The sequence below is a fragment of the Euprymna scolopes genome, chromosome 22, assembly GCF_053919585.1.
Source record: "Euprymna scolopes isolate OS-2025 chromosome 22, ASM5391958v1, whole genome shotgun sequence".
In the NCBI taxonomy this organism is placed as follows: Eukaryota; Metazoa; Mollusca; class Cephalopoda; order Sepiida; family Sepiolidae; genus Euprymna; species Euprymna scolopes.
The window spans coordinates 31,642,120-31,654,873 of NC_136503.1; the positions used below are offsets into that span (position 1 = coordinate 31,642,120).

Below are 12,754 nucleotides of genomic sequence, written 5' to 3' on the forward strand. Positions count from 1 at the left end.
AAATTTTTAAAATTGGATTACTTAGGGGAGCCTACATATTACTACTAAATTTTGTAAATTGGGTTACTTAGAGGGAGCCTACATGTTATTACTAAATTTTGTAAATTGAATTACTTAGGGGAGCCTACTTATTACTATTAAATTTTGTAAATTGGATTACTTAGGGGAGACTACATATTTCTACTAAATTGTGTAAATTGGATTACTTAGGGGACCCTACATATTACTACTAAATTTTGTAAATTGGGTTACTTAGGGGAGCCTACATATTACTAGTGAAGTTTGTAAATTTGGTTACTTAGGGGAACCTACATATTACTACTAAATTTTGTAAATTGGGTTACTTAGAGGGAGCCTACATGTTATTACTAAATTTTGTAAATTGAATTACTTAGGGGAGCCTACTTATTACTATTAAATTTTGTAAATTGGATTACTTAGGGGAGACTACATATTACTACTAAATTTTGTAAATTGGATTACTTAGGGGACCCTACATATTACTACTAAATTTTGTAAATTGGGTTACTTAGGGGAGCCTACATATTACTACTAAATTTTGTAAATTGGGTTACTTAGGGGAACCTACATATTACTACTAAATTTTGTAAATTTGGTTACTTAGGGGAGCCTACATATTACTACTAAATTTTGTAAATTGGGTTACTTAGGGGAGCCTACATATTACTACTAAATTTTGAAAATTGGATTACTTAGGGGAACCTACATATTACTACTAAATTTTGTAAATTGGATAACTTAGGGAAGCCTACATATTACTACTAAATTTTGTAAATTGGATTACTTAGGGGAGCCTACATATTACTACTTAACTCTACTCATGTATTGGGCACTTTTAAAGTAAATACTAAATGTACATATGACTCGGAAGAATAAAAAAAATTATGAAACAATTTTAATTTTCCCTGCAGTCACTTTCCCACAGAAGTGACGTTTCTTGATTGTTTCTGCTCTATCGTTATTTTCATGGCAAGTGCTCGCCTGAGCTCCAATCTATGCTCTCCCGTGCCAGATTTTCACGAAAAAAACTCTTTTCTAGCTCAAATCACTATCAATGATTTCTCTTGCTCTTTATCTGTGCCTAAACCTAAATGTAGATTTCACAAACAAAGCCTTATTCTTAGAAACTGCACGCCCGTGGAACTCTCTCTATGAGGTACTATTCATAACCCTTTTAATTTCAGTGCAAGATTTAAAATGGTCCTTTAATGACATACGCTACATTAATTGATTTTCTCTTGCCGAAGTTCTGCGGGGTCTGCCAGTTTTAAAAGCATTAACTATTTTGCCAATATCATTGCAGGATGTAATAACCCTGCCTACAATACTCTTGGAAGGTTTCACTTTCTCTGAAATCTCTCTTATGGTGTGCTTGTCCTTGTGTAGCTTCACAATAGCTTGTTCCACAGAGTAATCAAGTTTTTGACGTTTCGCCATGGTACCAGCTGATGCAACGTTTACAAATAACTAAAGAAGACATATTCTTTAGAGGAAATCAAAAAAGTCGAATATAGCATACTGTTGACATTGTTTTTCTCAACTTAGTCCTTTCTTTTGGACGTTCCTATTGTGAAAATAAATAAATAATTGTTGTAATTCTTTTTCTATCCTGTGCAAATGATTCAAATTTTAGTATGTTATTTTGAATGATAACGACTATCAGCTGTCAAAATTTCAGCTTTTCACAGATAACAAATATTAGGTTTTAAAATGTTGTCCCTTAGTTTTGGACGTTACTGTATATGCATATAAATATATACGCATATATATATATATATATATATATATATATATATATATATATATATATGTACGTACGCATATATACATATAAACACATATATATACACACATACATATATATACACACACATATATGCATATATATACATATATGCACACATGTATATACACACATATATACACACATATATATACACACAAAAACACACATTATATATATATATATATATATATATATATATATATATATATATATATATATATTAACGCTGCGGGATTACAACTGACAGTTGCACAAAACAACGCGATCAGAACAAACTGCAAATTAGCAAAGATAGACATGGCTAAGGAAAACAGCAAATGTAGACTATGTGTACATAAGGTTATTAAAATGCAATTAGTTAATAGATTTTTTATTATAAGCCTTAAATGACAATAGCCTTACAGATCGAGTAGAAAAATGAAATAATGTTCACTAATAATTAGAAATATCAATTATTATCTTAAAGGTTTCAATTAAATCGCCTTTTATTCATTCTTAAAGTGGTTAATCCTAATTTGTTTAATCTTTTCTTGTAGCAGATTTTTTTTCATATGTCGGCTATCTTTGTATTTTCAGACTTCAGAAAAACCATGTTTCTTTTGTTGCTTGAAATTATCGACCTCTTTACAGAATTAGATATAGCATTATTGAAGCGGTTTGTTTACACTGCAATTTGTCATTCGAAATACTTTAAGGGGTCTTTTTACAGTGCGCCTTTTGTCTTCCCATAACATATTACGTTTTGTCCGTGGTCCGTTAAATGTCGAAATACAATACCTACCGTAAACTATTCATTTCGTTAGCTTAATTGATCTGTTTTACGCCGTATAATGTTTATCTTCTATTTTTCCCAACTATGAGGTTACAGCAATGCCGGATCAGGGAACACGCTGTTATGAAATACGCAACTTTTCATTATGTAAACTCATTGCGCAAGTACATTTGCAAATACACTTGTAAAGAGTATTAATTTTCGCTTGAGACAGACCGATGTCAATTTCTGTTGGTACAGTTTAGATTACACAATTCTCCATCCATGAGTAAACTAGCAACTTGGGTTAAATGAATGATACACACTGAATCGCATATAATATCAATTGCATTGCGATATTAAATAAATCGATGAATGTTAGGAACTTTCGACTTTTGTTTTGTTTAAATAAAAATACACACACATACACACACACATATATATATAATTTCAAATACATTAACTACATGAACTTAAAACCAATATTTTGCAGAAGTGCTTAACACAAAGCAGCACATTTAAAAATAAAATTATGTAGATATTAGAAAGAGTCTACATAGCTCAACCAGCATTTTCGACCATGACACTTTAATACGGACTCTATATATATATATTACAAAATTTTGTTGAAATTTAAAGACTTACATTTTTCTTTTATATAACTCTTGTTTATTTCATCCTGGATCTCTTCATTACACCAGTTTCCTTAATGGGATGACAATTCTATGATTTTAGGTTTTCATAGAAATTTTCTTTCTCATCAACCCTTCAGATGTGATTTCCATCCGATGTTACGAACAAAAAGTTAATTTTGTACATGATAAACCTAGTGCGTTCGTTTGGGGAAAAGAAATTCAGTCCCCACGTTGTTACAGGTCGGCCATCTTGGGTATCGTACAAACCAAAATTCTTGTTTTAAACGTTTTTTTCGTATTTTTTTATATTAGTCTTAATTTCCAATTTTTTCTATTATTTATCCTTTCCTATGTTTCTATAATTTTTATTATTACATTTATGCGTATTTATTCTTATATTCATTTTGTTTGGTTTTGAATTACACTTGATTAGTTAAGCTCATTGTTTCAAGGGAAGCCACTCTCATGGGATATATTTTTATTACTAAAGTTACTTCCCTTACATCTTTTTCGTTATCTTTATTATACTTTTGGTGGTTTGTTCATGTTTTTCATTTAATTGTCTTTTCTTTTTCATTTATTTATTTTAAATCATATTTACCCAGTTTTTTATACTCTTATGTTCTATTATGTTGTTATATTTATGTCGACATTATTCTTACATAGTTGATTGATCTATGTTTTTCATTTTTTTGTAGGTTATTTGCCCTACATTTCCGTTTATGTTGTTGTTTTTAATCTGGTTTAATGCGGTAAATTAAGTATCGATTTCTGTGCAGACATCCGTGAATTACATCTTGTCGTCTGTTTAATATTTTTTCTTATGATATTAGTATATGGTGTGCTTCTAGTATGCAAAGGTCACATCTTTTTAATTTGCCTGGTTTATATTTTTTCGCTCTACCTACTATGGGCCATCTTAATTTATATTGAATTTTATTTTTCTTTAATTCCTTAACCCATACTGCTAATGTGGTTGAGTTTTTCTTAGTTTTTTTTCTTGTTATTTTCGTTATTGCTATTGGTTCAGTTGCTATCTTCATTATTGTTCTTGTCTCTATTATTGTTATCATCTCTTCAATTTTTATCTACATTGTTGTTGTTTTCGTTACTTGTACTGTTATTTCTTTCTCAGTGTCTTGTTTAAACGATGTTAGGTGATTTCCGTTTGTTCCATCATGGAAAGAGAACTTATGCTTGTTGTCTTCCCGTTCTATATGTGCATTCATGTCACCTCCGATAACCAATAAATTATGTTTGGGGATTGAGCGCACTATTGCTGACAGTTCATCGTAGAAATTCAGGATCTCTTGCTTATCACTGACGTTGGTAGGGCTGTAGCAACAAATAACAGTAGTAGCAGGATTACTACTGAAGGTAGCAAGAATTATCCTTTGTGTTATCTTCTCAGGACTGTTCAATGATTTCAATGCTCGAGGGCTAAGCAGAAGTCCAACTCCCCCAATGTTACTATTTGTCGAATTTTTCCATGCTGACGCTGATACCAATGTCCAGCTGTTACCAATTTCATGCTAATTTATGTCCATGTCGTTGTGGAAGAGACAGTGCTCTTGAATACACACAATATCGATATCGTGTTCTTTGGATGAAGCAACAAGTTCTGATATTTGAGATGTGGGTTTTAAGTGTCCGTATATTAAAGGTGGATATTTTGATGGTATGTCTACATTTTGCTAGCTTGGGTTTTGGTGCTGTAGTAAACTTGTCGATAGCTGTGGTCAGTGCCGGCACACCAAGTAGCGACCCTTGGTTACCCATGTGGCGGTCGATGCGGTATGGAATTCTGGTTTGATTTAGAATCTTATTGGATCTTTCGATAGCTCGGATAATATCACCTGTGTGAGCTACGTCTACAGGCGAATCGCAATAATTTCTCAATTAGACTAGTTGAACCTGACCGTTGATCTCTTAATGATTATTCCGTTCAGCGTCTTTTGTGCCCTGCCATTGACTGATTCTTTAATTCTTCCGCCAAGGCGCATAACTGTCATACTGCTCCCCATGAGGTTACCAGGGCCCATTTACCAGTTCAGGTTCTACATCAGTCTTCCGTTATGAGTGGTCCTACGTGATTACCGCATAAGTTCTCTTTCCATGATGGAACAAACCGAAATGGAGAGTATCTATTAACTTTTCTCCTTGAAAACAACCTACAATGCATGAATACCCGTTTTCAGAAAAGACCCGGTAAGCTCTGGACCCATCAATCCCCAAATGGAGACAAGGCACAACTGGACTATATTTTTATGAATAAGAAGTGGATTAATAGCTGTCATAACTGTGAAGCTTATAGCAGTTTCTATGGTGTGTCTACTGATCATAGGATTGTAACCTCTAAGTTGAAGTTAAGTCTACGAGCGAAAAAAACTAAAAAATCATCTAGACAGCCCTACAACTGGTCAACGTTGTCACATGACAATCAGATCAAACAGAGATTCATCTTCGAACTGCGAAACAGATTTGATGCTTTACAAGTACAAGAGCAGGAACCAATACCACCTATGAAAACTTTGTTAGATCGCACCAAAAAGCAGCAAAGAAGTGTATACCCCTGAAGCCCAAGGTAAAGCGAAAAGTACCGTGGGAAAATGACAAAATGATATTAAAACGAGAAAAGTTAAAAAACATAATCAAAAGCAACATAAATACCCACCTCAACAGAATACAAAATTAAGGAAGCAGGCGCTTCAAGAGCTTAGTATGATGTACCTATCAGAAGAACAGAAGTATGTTCAAGAACAAATAGACCTAATCCAGAATGCAGCAGATAACAAACAATCCTATCTGGCTTGGCAAGTAGGAAATGAGATATCTGGGCACAAACGACCTGTCAAAATTAAGTTAAAGGCAAACACTCCGGAAAATGCATGTTCGAAATGGAAAGCACATTTTGAAAAGCTACTCGGAAACAAAACAGAAGTAACAGACCAACACATTCAGCCGATTGTTGTACAGGAACTCGATATTGAGAAGGGTGATTTTACAATGGAGGAACTTCTAAATGTACTAAAGAAGACCAAGAATCGTAAAGCTGCAGGCTTAGATAACATACCTCCTGAAGTATGGAAGACAGGTGGTTTCAATGACATACTTCTTAATCCATGCAATTCTGTATATAATCAAAAAAATATTAATATATGGAGAGAAGGATGCATACTTCCCTTCCCCAAGAAGGGTGACCTAAGCATACCAAGCAACTACAGAGGAATAACACTCACTCCAATTGCATCAAAAATCTACAATGCCATGCTTCTCAACAGTATCCAACCAAAGATCAAAGAAGTGCCCAGGAAGGACCAAAATTGATTTAGAGAGAATCGCTCTACTACTACTACTCAAATACTTACTGTTAGGAAACTGATTGAAGGAGTCAAAGCAAAAAACATTGAGGCAGTCATGATCTTTGTAGATTTCTCCAAAGCATTCGACTCTGTACATAGAGGGAAAATGGCCAGCATATTAAAAGCATATGGCATTCCAAATTAAGTCATTAATGCTATCATGATGCTATATGAGCACACTCGAGCAATGGTCAGGTCCCCAGATGGGGACACTGAATTTTTCCACATCCGCACTGGGGTTCTACAAGGAGATACTCTTGCCCCTTTTCTTTTCATTGTCTGTCTTGACTTTGTACTTCGCACCTCTGTTGATATACACAACATGCTAGGCTTCACCCTAAATGAATCCAGAAACAGACGTCATCAATCAGCACACATAACTGATGCAGATTACGCAGACGATATTGCTTTGTTCGCGAACAACACTGCTGATGCGCAAACACTGTTACGTAAGCTAGAAAAGTCTGCAAATGACATTGGTCTCCACATAAATGCGGATAAGACAAAGTTTATGACTTTCAATGTGAAGGGAGAGATCAGGGCTTTGGTTAGATCAATACTGAAAGAAGTCGCTGAGTTTACGTATCTGGGCAGCAACATAGTTTCCACATAGTTTCAAAAGCATGGACTGCATTGGATAGGCTACATTCAGTATGGACATCGAGATTGGCTGACAAACTGAAAAGGCAGTTCTTCAGGGCAGTGGTAGAGTCTGCCCTTGTTTACGGTGCTACAACCTGGACACTCATCAAAAGATTGGAAAGAAAACTAGACGCCACATACACCCGTATGCTAAGAACAATGTTAAATATATCTTGGTAAAATCATCCCACGAAGCAGCAACTTTATGGCAATCTACCTGCCATATCTAATACCATCAGATAAAGACGCCTACGATTTGCCGGTCATTGTCTGAGGAGCAAGCATGAATTGATGAGTGATGTATTGCTATGGACTCCACGACATGGACGCGCAAGCAGAGGACGACCTAGATCCACGTACATCCAACAAATAGCACATGACGCCAACTGTGAACCCGAAGATCTCAGGCAACTGAGGGAAGACAGAAAACTCTGGTGAGGAAGAGTCACATTGGTCCGGGCAAGGAGCCCGTCATGATGATGATGATGATGATGATGATGCTGATGATGATGATGAGGTGATTACGATATATGTCCTTAAAGAAAGTTCCGGTACCCCCGAGATATACTTTAGTTTCATTATTTGTTATAATTTCACATTTATATACTATGTTTGAGGTTAAACAGTTCCTCCCAAGTGGACATTCAGTAGGGTTTCGGCAGTTACATTCTTTTTCGTTGTTAGATTCATTTTTAGTATTACTCTATTTTTCATAAATTTGTTTAATTTCGTGTTGTTGGAGCCAATTATGGTATTCGTTAAGTTAGCAAATGTTGGGAAGGATAGCTTGACAGTGTTTTTATTAATTATCTTATTTAGTTTACTACCTTGCGGGAAATTTTTGTCTATAATTACGTAAAATATATACACATTATATATACATTCAGCGTTGCTCAGTCGTAAAATACGCTTAAACATGACATTTTAATTCATGCACATTGTGTATGTATTATCATAGAATCAATCGTCCATTGATTATTATATATTACTAGAGATAATTTGTCCGGGAGACTAATTCGAATAAAAAAAAGAAATACTAATGATAATGTCGTTCATCAAATTTTGACTGTGTTTGTTTACAATATCACGTCAGCTGATATTTGGGCTTGACGATTAGTGGTCTGGAAAAGTCACTTCTGATTAATGTTTACTTTTAAAATATGCAAAGATATGATTTGCGGCGATTTTAAATATTAAGTTTTCTTTTATCGTAAATTAAAAAAACAAATAAAATGGTGAGGTACACCCGAGCTTGAACAGAGAATCATTCGATCTGTAATCGAATGCTCTGCCATTAAACTATATATCAAAATGGAAATAAATCTGTTTTTTCTTTTTTAGAATAAATGATTTGCTGAGATTTATTATCTCCCTTGGACGGTGTAACGTAAAATATTCACATGTAAAAATTCTTCTTCTGTATAAGAGAGAAAAGCTATTGTTAAGATTGTATTTTTTTTTATTTTCGATACTTACTGGATGAATTTCTGTACAAAACATATCTAAAAACGCTACCAGACATATAAATTACTTTTGTGTGAAATTTGCCAAAATAGGCTCAGACGTTTCGAAACTTATGAGGAAGAAACTCACACACACAAAGTGACTTTCGTATATATATATATATATATATATATATATATATATATATATATATATATATATATATATAGCATGACCCCCCCCACAAAAAACGGGCCCAACTCTAATTAGGCCCCGTTTCTTAGTGTTTTGTCTGAATGAAATGAAACTTTGGTCATAACTAGTTTATTATATTGAAAACATCACATCAAAACAATAGGGTCTTTGGCCTTTTTTTCTCCGTTGACTGTAAAATGCTCAGAAAAACAATTTTTTTTGGTTACCCTGTATATATATATATATATATATATATATATATATATATATATATATATATATATATATATATCTGTATATATATATATATCTGTATATATATATATATCTGTATATATATATATATCTGCATATATATATATACATATCTGTATATATATATATATCTGTATATATATATATCTGTATATATATATCTGTATAAATATATCTGTATAAATATATATATATCTGTATATATATATCTGTATATATATATATCTCTGTATATATATATCTGTATATATATATATCTGTATATATATATGTATATATATATCTGTATATATATATCTGTATATATATATATCTGTATATATCTATCTGTATATATATATCTGTATATATATATCTGTATATATATATCTGTATATATATATATCTGTATATATATATATATCTGTATATATATATATATATATATATCTGTGTATATATATATATCTGTATATATATATATATATATATATATATATGTATGTATATATATATGTATATATATTGGGATGATTAATCGGAATCGGAATGGGGCACCGTATAAATTGGAACTTTTGGATTATCGCAATCGATATCGGAATCGGCAATATGTTTGCCTATTTTCTGATGCCCAAAACGTTTATTTAAGTTACTTTTTTATTTGATTGTTTTCACCGTAAAATATTTCATTGCTGGTAAAATGTATCAAAATTTAATAATGAAATAAAATGTATTTATTAGTTTTAAACTACCAGTAAAAGTAACATCTATAGATCATCCCCTACAAATGTATATTTATGTTTGAGAAAATATCGCCACGATTAATATGTTGTGGGTACTCAGCAAAATTAGCAACTTTATAGTCAAACATCGCAATGCCTTCGTTCAGTCTCAAGAGACAATGGATACCGTCTGTAAGGGCAGCTGTACGAGTAATTGTGAGGCAAGGATTGCACAATTTCTAACCACACTCTTCTTAATCAGCACTGCTTGAGTCCAGTGGCAAGAAGAAGTTTAGGACGACTGGAAACAAAGCCAAGATAAGAGTAGAGAACATACAGCACCTGGAATTCCCAAATGGTCACCCATTTTAGTACTGATCAGGCTTAACGTTGCTTAACTTTGGTGATCGAACGGGAACTTGTGTGTCAACATGATTATGCTGTATCCGTCAAATATGCGGATTACCCAGCGTTTACTATATATTAATATATTAATATGAATATAATAAAAATAGCCTGGGTGCCCAGCGTTGTCCGGGTGTTAGGAGATGTGTGTTGAGCACAAAAAAAAAGTGGTAGTAGGAAGGCAAGCTCGGACCCGTACCGCGAAGGAGGAAAAAAACGTGAAAGAAGTGACGTCTTTGTGGTTGCGTCCATCGCCAAACCGGAAGTGACGAAGGTTTAAATAAAGGCTAGTCAATCAAAAAGAGGGGATGACTTTCGAAAAATATCGGCGTAAAAAGCTACCCCACCTTTTTTTTTTTACACAGTGACCGCCACTTATCAAGGCCCGGAAGCCACTCAGGGATAAGGGTTATTGCAAGTACATTACGTTAGTGTGGAGATTTGATGAAGTGTTTAATTAAGGGGGCGGTTCATTAGGAATTTGTTAACATTGAACTTGAAGACATCCAAGTTGTAGTCCGGAGGGAAGCAGGCAGACGTAACAGAGTTCCACAGGCGTGAAGTTCTAAGAAAGAAGCCTTGCTCATGGAATCCGCGTTTTGATTTAGGCACATATATAGAGTGGGGGAAATTTTTCACAGTGGATTCAGCTAGACGGGTGTTTTTCGTGAAAGATTGGCGAGGGGGGACCAGAGATTAGAGTTCAGACGAGCACCTGCCATGGAAATAACGATAAAACAAGGAAAGGCTCGCAACGTCTCTTCTGTGGGAGAGAGGTTGCAGGGTAGAGAAAAGGGCACCCTATAGAAAAGTGCCCATTTGAGGGTTAAGGAATTAATATTTTTAGCCAATTTTTCGATATTTGTCGTCCGAACGATCGGGCTTCAAAACGATACTGATCTCGTGAAAATCCGTCGCTTCTGTCGAAAGTTTTAGGCAGACATACATACATACATAAATTTAAACAGACAAATGAGATTTATATTATAGACTAGCGGGGGTACCCAGCGTTGCCCGGGTGTTTCGAGGTGTGTGTGCTCTTAAATAAAAAAGGGGGGGTTAAAAAGTTTTGGTAAGTTGGTAGGATCGAGTCCGAAGCCCTGAGGAAAATAAAGTGTGAAAAAAAACATGAACCGTTCGGCCAGCCAGAATGAGTTACTGAAGATGTTTGAATTTATTTAAGTAAGAACAAAATTGACTGGTGCCCGGACGGAAGTCGTAGAGTTAACATTTTGTGCGAGCGTTACGACGACGACGACGACGACGACGACGACGACGACGACGACGACGACGACGTAAGCAATAGCTATTCAGTAGTTAACAGTTTCTGCGGAATGACCAGGTTTGTTTGTTATAAGCGAAGTAAAAAAGAAAACAGAAAAACGAACGTTACAACTTATCTGAAAAAATAAAGCGGGGGGGGGGTAATCAAAACATCGAAAAAAAACACAAAAAAACTAACGTAAGGCAAACGAACGATGTTAAATGTAAAAATCGAAAAAACAAAAAAGAAAACAGAAAAACGAACATTAAGCCCCCCCCCCCCAAACAAAAAAAAACACACGTGAAAAATAGCTTAAATAAGCCTGTTTCGATATTAAAATTTAAAAAATCGGTGGGTACCCGGGTGTTTTTGGGTGTGTGGTATGGGGTGGGGGTGTTAATGAAAACCTAAGAATAAGCGAAGTAAAAAAAAAAAAAAACAGAAAAACGAACGTTACGTGAAAAATGGCTTAAATAATATTAGTTCAATATTTAAATTTAAAAAATCGGAAAAAAAACGATAATCACCCAACGCGCTAACCAACTGAGCTAACGCGACGTACATGAAATTTAGTCAGTTCTTCAACTGCTTAAAGTAAATCAGGTCATGACGTCATCTGATGCATGCATAGAACCGGTCGTCGTCACGTCGTATTTTCCTGTAAATATTTAATCGTACCACCGCCATTAGTCGACACCGGAAGTAACCGCCCATAATTGGCTCATACAAACACAGATATGCCAATTACCTTTCCCATAGTAGAATAAAAAATAAAATCTTCATCGGGAAAGTCCGCTGCCTCCGATTTGTTGCCCGCTAATTCTTTTAGTCTGGAATTAGATCATTCGAAACGAACACTTCAAAACATTACAATATGGCATCGCTAAGACAAATATTGATTCGCCCAATATCAATTTCAGTTAATAGAAAATTAATTTCCAACATATAACAACAGCGAACGAATGTTCCACCCCTTTTACGTAACTAATGACTAATGAGTTAAACATACACAAACATACATATACTATCTAGTAATAAATGTATCTTTTTTCTTTCTTTCTTTATGCTCGTCAAAACAAACAACCTATCGTAATAAATTCATAAATTTTATTGTTTTGCATTTCTTTTTATTGGCAACTGTTATTTTCTCGGATGTTTTTATGGAGGTATTAAAGTTATTTTTTTTCAATTAGTGAACAAATATATTTTTTGTTTTGTTTGTGCATGGAAAGTTAGATTGATATTTTTACGGTTGAGCCACGGCCGCAAGTAATCGCAGTGGCCACCAACAACA

The 12,754-nt window shown here is 34.2% G+C and overlaps 1 protein-coding gene and 1 pseudogene across 1 annotated transcript in view; both read right to left on the reverse strand.

Annotated features, from left to right (window-relative positions):
- LOC145243948 (GTP cyclohydrolase 1-like) overlaps positions 1-12,754 on the reverse strand; it is a 301,952-nt gene that overhangs the window by 123,535 nt on the left and 165,663 nt on the right. The window lies entirely within an intron of this gene.
- On the reverse strand, positions 10,122-10,239 carry LOC145244234 (5S ribosomal RNA; annotated as a pseudogene).